The following is a 13174-nucleotide window of genomic DNA, read 5'->3' on the forward strand; positions in this document are numbered from 1 at the left end:
TATTTATAGGTTCTTAAGACAATTTTTTTTAATGTTGGGTTTTTCAACGAATCATAAGCTGATTTTAGTTGCTCTTGATTTTTTATACAAAATAAGTACCACACCACAACGCATCGAATATCAGTCAAAATTATTATTAAATCATAAATATTAATTGTATGACAATACTAATAACAATAATGCACATCGAGTAGGTATATTAAAATTATGTATTACGGAAACTATTTTATAATTAATTTTCAAGAGTGGCGCTTAAGTCATAGAAAACCCCTTTTGATAAGGCGCTACAGTTCAAAGCCGCGCTGAATGAGACAAAGATATTATTATTGGCCCCACTGCCGTCATACAAAACGTTTGAATGAGAAAAACTTCACGAGTCGCGTGTACACACAATTTGAATATAAAGTTTCAAAACGTTTGCATTGTATATAATATTGTTGTGTGTGGGTGAATATTATTATAATGCGTATATAAAATGCGCGTATATTGTTGTTTAGAGTTGTTCAACTTGGAACTTCCGTGTTTGTCCTCCACCTCCGTCGATTCCTTTAAACGCATAACCACCATATAATAATATACTTAACGGTTATTGTGTTATCATTATAATGTCATATATATGGTAACAGCGTTTGTCGCGGTATATGTGGTTTACCGTCCGTTAAACCATAATGTATTGATATACTTACCCTGTAAGATGTCGGTGTTTTACCACGTCGATTTATGTGATTTCGAGAAAAAAAACCATTTATACTTTTATGAATCCTCCACTTCCTAAAGAACTTTGTGTACGAAATCTTCCACGTTATTCACCATCCGATCATCGCGTAGATGACCCTATATCAGGGGTAGCGAACCCATCACGGTACGCGTGCCAAAATTGGCACGTTTGTAAATTTCAATTGCTCACCAAAATTAAAATTGAAAAAATATTATGCTATTCTTAAAACTTTGCTTGGAAAAAATTCAAAAAAGTATATTATAAACATTTTAAAAGTCATAATATTCCTATATTTAAAATTGATTATGTTCCACAATATATATTTATATGTTCTACTTAGTGTTTACAAACTTTGGGCACGGGAAACATTGTCAAACTCTTGATTGCAAAAATTTGGCAATAGACTATAAAGGTTCGCCACCCTTGTCCTATATGATTAGGTATCGTAGACCAATAAGTAATTTTATTTACTGATATATTATCATGAATATTATCGAGATGCAGGGCAATTTTTTATCCAATGTTGGTAATAACACCACGCTTTATATTGTATAATAATACATTAATAATGGAAAATATCGATGTGATAATATTGCTTTCCAAACGGCCGTTTCAAGTGTTGGCGATTCTAAAATAATAATAAGAAAAATAATATGTGGATGTAAAAAAAATATATACAGAGATCACTTTTTTTTTTCCTTTTCTAACGAAAAAAAAATATTAAAACCATTGACGGACGTATTATATTCATTCGTTTGGATCGTGAGCAAAAGAAAACAATCTGATGATTGATTGGAGATCCCAAAAAGAGTTCGGCAAAGTATAATATGTACATTATTACGACATGCACGCAAGACATATCCGGACTCGAACGTTTTAACGGATGTGGCTGATCGGCGGTGGCAAGTGGGTTGAAATGGGAAAGGATAAAACCGTCGAAAACGAGATTCGTCTAGTGGAGAGCGGCGGACGAGAAAGAGGGTGCGAAAACCGGAAACACGCATAGCATATATCAGCCACGGTGCATTGTAATAAATACATAATATTACATCCGACGTAGACGTCAAGATGTCGATATATATTGATACATGACTCTAGTGATAATAATATAATGTCTTTCGATTATAATAAAATATGTTGATGTATACTAAGCGGATACGCGATTAAAAGAAGAAAAAAAATACGAATCTAAACATTTATCAAATGAAAAAGTATAATATAATATTACCTAATATTCACTTATATGCACTTTAGATATGCTCTAAAAAATTTTGTATTAGATGCCCAATATACGGTGAAATAAAAATATTTAATAAATAGCAACATTTAGGTAGAAATGTTGTATAAAAATTTAAAATTGAAGATCATATATAAAAACGTAATTAAATCAAAAATCGAAAATACTTAATATGTGGAACGCACGATGATTTCTTGACAATTATGACAAAAAACTAATTTGAATTTCCTTCTCGAGTTGTGGGTGTTATACAACTGTAAAATTCGATATCATCGACAGTTTGTCATGACACATCTGCCCAGATTTTGTAGTAATGAAATTATTATTTTTATACCGACAATTTTCAAAATGGGTTTTTATTTTTCCAAACGCATCTGACTACAGTTTATTGAAAAATTGCTTCTTAACTTATTTTTTAAGAAACTCCATACTCGGAGAAGTGTTTATAAGACCGCATATACAAAATATAACTTTTAATGTAACATTCTACCTAATGTTTTGAAATATATTTTATTTATAGATCGAATTGTTTGGCAATTTTTCTAGAACCAATATGAGAATAAAAGAAATCCTAAATGTATTATTATTTATTAATATATTATCGTTTCCGGACTAATCGATGTCACGGAGTTTTTTTTTATTGTTTCGGGTGGAAATACCGTCCAACAAACCGCCAAAAACCATCGTTTCTATGCTATGTAAAACATTATTTACACTATATTTAACTCATACAAATATGTAAGTATTGGTGTATATAATGTGGGAGGATATATTTTCTAAGACCGTTCTCACTCAGTGTTAATCAATTAAACAGTACAATAGTACATAATATTATTTAACAAATAAAATATATTTCGTTTAATTTCAAATTTGTTCTTATATATTATATTATTATATATCTAATATCTGTTAATAATGACCATAATTAAAGCAGCCAATCAAAGCTCAGCTTTAAAGACTTCCCGCGTTTTACTATTTAATTTTATTGGTTCTCGTGAACAACAAAGTGTCAACCCTAACATCGCGCTGTCTCTACTGGACGATAATAATCATTGTTGACATGAATTCATTCGTTTTGAGCACACGTATCAGAACCAAAAGCCAAAGAACGTCAATGATCATTGCGTTACCGTCACCGGTATTGACCGGTTGATAATTTAAGAATAACTCGGAAAATATTAAATATAATAAAACAAATTTTGTTTGAATTTTTATACCATAATATCAATATTTTCTATAAAAATATTCATTTCTGCTTGGTAATCATCATAAAATAAACTGGTCTACTCCAAAAATTTAAAAATAATATGTAGTTTTACGTTCGGAAAACAGTTTCTGTAGCACTGTTTGATTGTCTGTATGATATATTGTCGAAAAAACCGTCACAATACAATTTTAAAATAGGTACCTAAAATTCAATACCCTGAACAAATCCATAATTTATTCATAAAAACGGGACGAGCTTGCTCGAAAAGTTGTCCAGAGTAGTATGAGAATACGTAGGTACAAATATATTTATTTTATAATTGATTTTGTGCGTATATTTTTTTTTTTCATCATCCTGCGTGGAAACCGCATATTTGACTGCGTTTCATACCAAACGATAATTACAATCACACATACAACAGGAATCGGATTTTAAATTCAATTATGAATGTGCGTTTAAATAACACGTAGTTAGTGGTGACAAAAAAAAAAAAATTACAAAACTGTGATGAATCCATCGGTTCACAATTAATCTGATTTAACAAAAACAATATGTCATGGTGCTTTTTAGCGTTCTCTCTCCACTTCACAGTATACACAAATCGTGTCAAAGTCGTAACTCGCAAATAACCATACGATTATTGAATCTTAAAATCCCTAATATATTGGTCTGGTTCAACGCGTACAATATTTATTTGTTTGGGTTTTACGATGAACACAAAATGGCAAAACGTATACTTTAAATTGTATTGTCCATGTCCGGACAACGGTAAAACTAAATATCATTGACCCAAAACCTAGTTATTTCCACATAAAATCATATGAGTTTATATATATATATATATATACTTATCTATATTTATTATTTATATATTGTATGGGTTTCATATCGCAATAACGCGTATTTTGATTTAATAATTATTGAAATCACATTTATCTTTCTCAAACGTTTGTTATCCACCTTTCGTAACAAACTATTATTTACTTCCTCCCCAGAATGGACAAGAGTTCCTCGTCTTGTTATGGTTACCAACCTACATATACGTAAAGCACGTGTTCACACGAAATGAGTGCTTTTATACACATTTTTTTTTGTGGAAATAATACACGTATGTGTGTGTGTGTGTGTGTGTGTGTGTGTGTGTGTGTGTGTGTGTGTGTGTGTGTGTGTGTGTGTGTGTGTGTGTGTGTGTGTGTGTGTGTGTGTGTGTGTGTGTGTGTGTGTGTGTGTGTGTGTGTGTGTGTGTGTGTGTGTGTGTGTATGTGTGTGTGTGTGTGTGTGTGTGTGTGTGTGTGTGTGTGTGTGTGTGTGTGTGTGTGTGTGTGTGTGTGTGTGTGTGTGTGTGTGTGTGTGTGAAACAAAAAGACACAGAGAAATGTTACCTAAAACAATGAAAAATTACCAGAATATTAAAACAAAAGAATTTTAAATTGCAACAATTTTGAGTAGGGTGATAGTTGTCAAACGCAAACAGGAAGAAAAACTAATAGGTACTTTCAATTTGTAAAATGGAAAGCCTCGCTCATGTGATACCGAAAACATGAAATTATAACTGAATAAAATGATAAAATGTCATTCCAAGAGATCTCGTCAACATTAGGTTATAAATGGGAAAACACGTAAATTGAATTTCGTTTGTCGGTGTACAACAGTTTGATATACAAAAAACAGAAACATATTATTTCAATAAACTATTTTCTACTCTCCTACATATAAATATTTTATAATAATATTGTAAATGGTGAGTTAAAAAAACCAACGACATCTAAGTATAATTTTTTACTTATTTTAAGTGTCGTTCGTCACGTTAGCGAACGGTGACGATATTATAAAAGTGCAAATGTACAAGGCGGTTCTTTCAAACATGAAATATACCTACTAATTGTATCTTAAAGTACACCGATGCTCGTAAAAAAATATATTTGTACATAATAAAGTATTTAAGTCATTGCGAATTTATTTCGAAAGGTTTTTATATTATATTTTTCAAACTGACCTATTTGTTTTGCCACGATACTATCCACCCAAGGGGATCAATGATAAGTTTGTATTTTTCTTGGACGTCTTCCTTTCTTTTTTTGCGTCATCGATTTTATTAGAACGTCTACTGTACATCATGTCTTGATAATACTTTTATATACCTGTAAAAATACGAGGATAAGTATTGTGTAAAAAATGTTTAGAGTTATTGCCTTATTGGGTTTCTTAAGCTCTGCGACAAAGTCGGGAACGTATATAGACGAATATAATATGTTCGTGCTCGACGTCATAGTTTATTTATTATATCATAAGAATACGAGCAAATCAAAACTCCACTCCCTTTAGTATTCAATAACCCGATCTTAAGAAGAAAAAAATACCGTTGCAGATCAGGTTCGATGACGATGAAAGATTTGATAACTCTTCAATGACGTAATATGAGTTTTTTTCAATTGTATTTTTTTAAGACCTGTACAACAATAAGATCTTGATCAGCTGGACTAGAGCGTAAAAAAGTCTATCGTGTACCTTTCGAATACCATAAAAAACTTAAATAACGTACATAGCATTTAAATACATAAAATAAAACCAAGAAGAACTTTTTTTTCATCAGTCAACAATATTCAAAACAACAAATTTATTTGATGAACCTACTGAACAAAATGTTTTTAAAAAAAACTGGTACCGATTCTATAGTGTTCAGTAAGCCTTCAGTGTAAGGTACTTGCAAACTAAACTATAATTTGTGTTCCAACTGATGATACAGGACGAACGGGGAAAAAAAGTTGAGATTACCCAAAAGTCGCATAGTGTTCGCCGTGGAGCGCGATAATAACTATAATATAGTTTAACGATCGTGATACACGCACAGATAAATCAACGGGTAAATTCGGTGTCTGTTCGTTTAAACTGTAAATCGCGCACACATTTTATAATATATTGTATAATATTATGTACGCATCACATATTATTATTATTTTATAAACGCGAATGGCATAAAACAATATACGGCGTCACCGTTTGACGGCGATAATTTTAAAATTCGCATAATTTATTACCATGAGACGTGATGATAAAATGTAATATATTGCAGTATGTACCTATTTATATATATATATATGTGTGTGTGTGTGTGTGTGTATAAAATATATTACACATAGGTACGTCGTTTCTGTTACGAATGATATCTCGCTCCGACGATAGGTTTAACAATTACAATATAAACATTGAATAAAAAGATGAATTGGACATAGTACTATTATAGAACTCGTAAAATCATAACAAAACAAGATTACTGTCAAACTCAGTTAACTCCAACTTTTTACCGATCCCTAGAATTTCCTAATAATGTTTTTTCCTATCCGAAGACTATTCCTTTCGACTTTGAGATAACCAAGTTTTACCGACATTAATATTAATAATAATATTATTGTAATATTATAAATTTATACACGCCTTTGAAAAAACTCCACTTGACTCTTTTGTAGATACCTATCGTGTTTTTTTGCTTTTGTAATATTTTATAAGTCAGCCGTCAAAACGATTTTGCGTATTCCGGCTTTGTGGAAAATATAATAAGTCAGCATCGATTTTGCATTGATCAAACGTTGCACTATTATATTATCTCACCGTCTCAATCGGTACACCAGCCGTCACGTCATTACGACGATACATTTTGATTAGTTTCTATTCGCAGTACTATACGATAAGTTATTACATTATAGTATGTACATCGCTTCACATAATATTATAATTGACAAATAATATATATTTCTAGAGAGATATCGAGACGGATTTTTTAAATTTATTTTCATCGTTTTAATCGCCTGATACTAATTTAAGGAATATATTTTACTGTACTGTTTTATACAGCACTGTTGTTCGGTATATAATATATATACTAAGTTCAGTCCGTGGTTTATTCGCCACTATCAACTTACATATTATACGACAGATGTGTAGTTTATTTTAAAACGTTGACATTAACATATTTTATCAATAACACCGTTGTATGACGTCGAAAGTCGTAGTTTGTGCCACATTGGGACACAGATACGGTTATACGGTTATAAATTTATTCCAGCAGCTGTTCGTCGGCGTATCATGCAGTAAACGTGACATAACAAACGGTCCATAGACATTATAACTTATTAGTTATAAACTATAATAGTGCACTCCACCATTCGTGGCAGGCTGATCGAATCGGGACATTTGTTAAATACAATGTTAAGTTATCCTATCGACTCGAACGCAAGTCACTGCTGCCATATGTTTTCTAAATGGGTTACTCACGTCCAGAAAAAAAAATTTTCATGTTAATAGGTATTGTTACGGCAGGTTATTCACCGCTTACAAGCCAAACAAATTTCTAAATGCATACTATGTCACAAACTTTGAATTGTGCATAGTACTATCAACAGATCCATACAAATTACAATACTTTAACAAAAAATATATTACTTCTAATTAGTAATGACCAAAAATAATACATTTTTGAAAATTTAATTCACTAAATTATTCAATTATAATTGCAGACTGTTTTATTATTGCTATAATATAATATTTTAGGTACGGTGAAGTCAAAATAATATGTATGAATTATATAAATAATTTATTTGTAGACATAATTTTCGTTTTGGGTGCTGGTGCGCGTTTTTTCAATTTTTCGTAATGAAGGCGTACACATTAATTTTGTTTTAACTCGCAAAGTTCGAATATTTCTTTGTTTTTTAAATATATTATTATACAAGTTTAAGTTTACCATTAGTAACACAAATAACATTTTAAAAAAATTATATAAGCTATTCGACTACCTGTGAGTTTCTAGGGATGTTATTTAATAAAATATAATAAAATAAAATAAAATTATTGTTTATTGTTCAAAATATGTACAAAAAAATACAATATCCTTATATTTGTAACTTATATTGAACATAAACTCAAAATTGTTAAACCGATTTTATTGAAAGTTTCAAAGATAACTTAAATATATCAGATAAGTTTATAGAGTAATTTTAACCATATTCGAAAATATACAAAGTGATTTATCCAATCATCCACTGATGGGATTGTTCTATAATGTCAATAATTTATTCACAAAGCGAGTTACTGCACCGTTGTCGGTTTATCCATAAACTGAGGTACGTTCTACACCTGTGTATCTACACCGTTATGATGCTATATTTTGTGTTTGATTATTTTTTTTCCCCGAGCAAAATCAGATCATACAGATTGTAATTTATAAAAATAAATTAGTTTTATAAAAAAAAAACTTATTAAATTAGCGTATCAGCTCGTTAATGCCCAGTCATGTTGTCATAATATTAAAAACAATAAAATTATTTCCAGACGCAACTCGCCTGTATTGTGTGATAATAATTAATTGTCAAAGTTACAATCAAACTTATCAGATAAAAGCTCTCCGGTCTTATCGATTTTAGGCGTTCGTAGTATAGTAATGAGTTAAATTACATTATTTAATTATTATTATGACACATTATTTAGTTGTATACTTCTACCTCAATATTTTCAATATTATTATAACACACTATTAAGTGTTGTACGGCGAAATGTATAGGCAATACAGCTTCATAAATGTGATTGTGAAAAACACAATACTTTATAGTTTATGAACTATTAAGTAATAAGTAGTAACTATTTTGAAATGTTCATTTAGTATATTATTAATGTAATGTGATTTCATAATGGAAAATATATTTGATGTCTGTGATACAATTAGTCTCGATATTTCGACATTTAAGTCAGATAGAAATTACATTTGTTAAGTCTATAATCAGATTAAAGTATAAAGGATTCACTATGAGATAACTTATTATCATACTTAGGTATTAAAATAACTAACATCGATAAATGCGATTATAACACAACGTCAAAGACAAACTGTGCATAGACGTTGACCATAGATTGAATAAAAATAATTATATGGAGCGCTAACTTTATTAAGTAGTGTTGTAAGTAAAGAAAATATAGATTTAATATTTAATGCAATGCAAGTGAATTCTAAAACGAAAAGAGATAGTGATGTTTCAATGGGTATTTGAACGATGCCGGAGCCTCTCTTTGATTGAGAGAAGTAACATAAACAATGGATGAATTACAAGGAGTGAATATAATGGCTTTTGAATTATTTACTTTATAGAGGTAAGTGGTTTGTACGATTTCACCGGATACTTATAAAAATATTTGAATTATTTGTACTCTGAGCAACATTTATAGCTGACCGTGGTATTAACATTATGAGTAGGTAGTGCAAATCTGACTGAATAATCCCTTTGATTGGTACAGGAATCTGAAATATGGTCTTTACCCATAGTGTCTTTAGCGCTAACAATTCACAGCGAATAACGTTAGAAGTTATTCTGCTGTTCATTTCTGCTGTTCATTTCTGCAGTTCCAGTAGTTATATGGTTGGAGTGGGAAGGGGGGAGAGGGAGGTGGACTTTCACATGATGCTTGATCAACACAACAGTTTTCTGTGTGCAGAATCATTTTAATTTTGAACACATCTGATTTGTGTAATCAACAAAAAAAAAACTGCCCGAGTCGTTTGTTATCAAAAACACGCTTTAAGCCGGAAACCCGTTGTTCCTCGTACAAGAAACCAGCAATGATCTCCTCGCGAGTGATGTAGATAAATGGAGGTTTTGGATTACTATGTATAAATGGCTAGTTGTAATCGTGAAAATCGAAATCGTTTTCCCGAAGGTTTAGTGCAATATTAAATGGTTTTTTTTTATTTTGATAAATGATAAATTAAATTGATAAATTTTGACGCGGTTGTTTTGTACACAAGTTTAGATGGCCTTTTACGTCTTATCACTTGTAACTATATCCGCGGGTAACGTCCACGTGTCCACGCGACGTCCGGTGTCTTGGCCTAGGAAATATACAAAAATAGAATAGTCATCGTCGTCGGTTGTTCGACGTGTTATTTGAAACTGTTGACTTAAACATTAATCAAAACAATCATCCTGCAGTTGATATGTGTTGACAGTGAATGATTTATAGTTAATCTATAAAATACACGAAGGAATATTGTTTTAAAATCGTATGGATAATTAATTATGCGAACTAATTAATGCACGTGACTACCATACAACATTTCCCCTATCGATATATTTACTACCTATTTGTTGGTTCATTTACTAATTTATTGATGGAAAGCTAACCAAAAAGCTGTAGGATTTTCGAAAATAAACTAATAATATCTTACTGTAACCTTTGTAGAAACATAATAAATATTTTTAGGTATTTATGGATTATGCCTGTAGGGATATTACAAGACATACAAAAACATATTTTACTATATATAATTGCAAAGAAATATATTTTTCTGTGAAAAAATTAATTGATTTCTATATCATTAAAAGCAGTTCACGTAAATATTTGTCAAGAGCAATACAATAAGTTCCTATATAATAATTTAAAGTTGATTATTATATATTTATATTTTAATGAATATACTTTATTTTTGCAAACAATGTTTTGCATATAGTAGTATCAATATTAATATTTTCACTGTTTTCATATTATTACATAATAACATTCAGATTATGATTATGAATACATTTTTGGAAACGCAATATGATGTAATTATGTTTTATATTAAAAGAGTAAAATATTGTTTTACTTTTTTCAATAATTAGGGGAATTAATACAATCATTAAATGTATCGTAGAGCCTCCATAATAGCGGTATATATATAGTCCAGGGGCGGCCAAACTGCGGTTCGAGTCATAGACTTTTGCGGCTAACATCTTATCGTAACATTTTTAATTAAAATTTATGTATTCGAAAAAGTTTAATATTTTATTAAATTACAGTGTATAAAAAAAATATGAGTTCATTATTATCATTATATGGAAGAAAAAATAGAAGGAAAAAAATCCAGAGGAAGACCGCGTAAATTCTTTTCTTTGAAGAAATCTTCAGACGAACGGGTCCCTCTTACCAAAATCTCAAGAGGATGGCATCTGATAGACATGATTGGCTACAACAACAAAGCTAAGCCTTTAGAAGCTGATGATGAAAAAATATATAATGTTAAAAGATATAGGGTTCTTAATATAATGTTTAATTATTAATTATTTTCTTATTTGTTGTGTGTTTATTTTGTTTGTAAGTTTTTTAAAATCAGGATTATATGTTGTTAAAACAGCTCTTAAGAATTCCGTTAATGTTGATCGATGTTTAAATTTAACCATTTTCATGGTTGAGTATAAGGACTTGCAAAAATATGTTGTTCCAAAAATCGATGTTAAATTTTAAACGCAAAGAGTAACTTTTGGATATTTAATAACAGGCACATGTTACTAAAATTCCAACAAAGAATGACAACTGTATTTGAACTGCTTCAGTCCTTCATCTTTCAATAATTCCAAGAGTTCAATTTCTAAAGCGGTCGTATATATTGAAATGGATTTTAATATTGGACATTCATTTTCAAAAACATTAATTAAAAAGGGATTTTCTAAAAATTCAATCGAAGGTTTAAGTAATTTCAAGTCTTTAAATCTATCTTCAAAATGAGTTGATAAACACTCTAATTTTTGTACATAATCTTCACAATTCAATATACGAGTATATAATATATACGTGATCTTTTTTCCGTTTTGGCCCTTTCATATCTATTAATATATGGATGGCTCGTAAGTCTTTTCTCCCTGGCCGCCACTGGTATATACGGTTTGTCTCAACAATTTTAATATAATTATACCATTATGACGTATGGGTACCTAATAGCTAATACCTACTGATATTCTATAATTAATAATATCACATACAATGTACTACCCTAGGTCAGGGCTAATGGTATTGATGAGCTAATACCAGTTATCGGTAACACTCATTGTTACTGTATTTTGATGTTTTAAATTTTTAGTTTTATCATTGTTTTTGGTCTAATCGATATCTTGTGTTACTTCAAAATTCAAAACTAATAATTATTTTAAACATATTATGATTGTTTGATTTGTTTTAGTAGGTATTGATATGTTTTCGATGATTCGGTATTTCGGTAATCTACCTAAAAGTACAATATTATTATTCAACTGACATTTAATTATTTTTTTTTAGGTACATCGGTAACTAAAACAAGCATAATACTCTAGTATACCATATGGGTTTTCAGTAATTTGGTAAACCAAAAAAATCGCTAGCCCCATACTACAACTATAATGGATTACTAGTGGCATCCTTATGTCAAACGTAATTTATGACGTAGGTACAACAGTCAACTTAAATCATGTAGTGCATAAAAGTCTGGTTTATAATCATAAAAATGCGAGCGATTTCCTCTCACTCAGTCACAATCGACTTATACACACGTGATCGATAACGGAAACTAAAAATACCTATAAAGTTTGTATAATGTTTATGGGAAATAATTTATTAATTAGTCATATATGATTTTTTTTTTTATTCGTTGTTGAAAATAAATTTTTAAACCTCGTTCTAGTTTTGGAGTTAATTATTAATTGTCGTGAGTCGTTGTAATTATTATTGGTCGGCATACAATCATGTAAAAAACATTATCGGCTATTAAAATAATAATAAAATAAAATGTTACCATGATTGACATATTTCCAAACTTTTCATGTTAGGTTATTTTTACCAATTATTATGATTAATTAGAAAATTAAATTATGTGCTATATGTTTATATTATATAATATGAACAATAGACAAGTACTGATTATCACATAATTACCTAAATGGCGTCCATACGTTTAATCTGGTAAATCATAATAATACTAGACGTCATATTGTGTAAAATAATGTGTATCATAATGTAATTTAAAGTTTAAATTTTATATGATGTTATACAGAATAGATAATTGATTAGTTAATCGACATTAAACTACCGAGAACAATCTGTTTCAGATTATGAAGTTGTCATTTAAAAAATGCTTTAAACGTGAAAATAAAAGGTAATATATATATAAAATAAAAAAATGTTTTCAAGGAGTTGCTTGTTATAACAATAGTTATGAACCTACTTCAAACAATTTTGA

This window comes from Diuraphis noxia, unplaced genomic scaffold, assembly GCF_037042655.1.
Source record: "Diuraphis noxia isolate RWA-SAM2 unplaced genomic scaffold, SU_Dnox_SAM2 contig0005, whole genome shotgun sequence".
Taxonomy (NCBI): Eukaryota; Metazoa; Arthropoda; class Insecta; order Hemiptera; family Aphididae; genus Diuraphis; species Diuraphis noxia.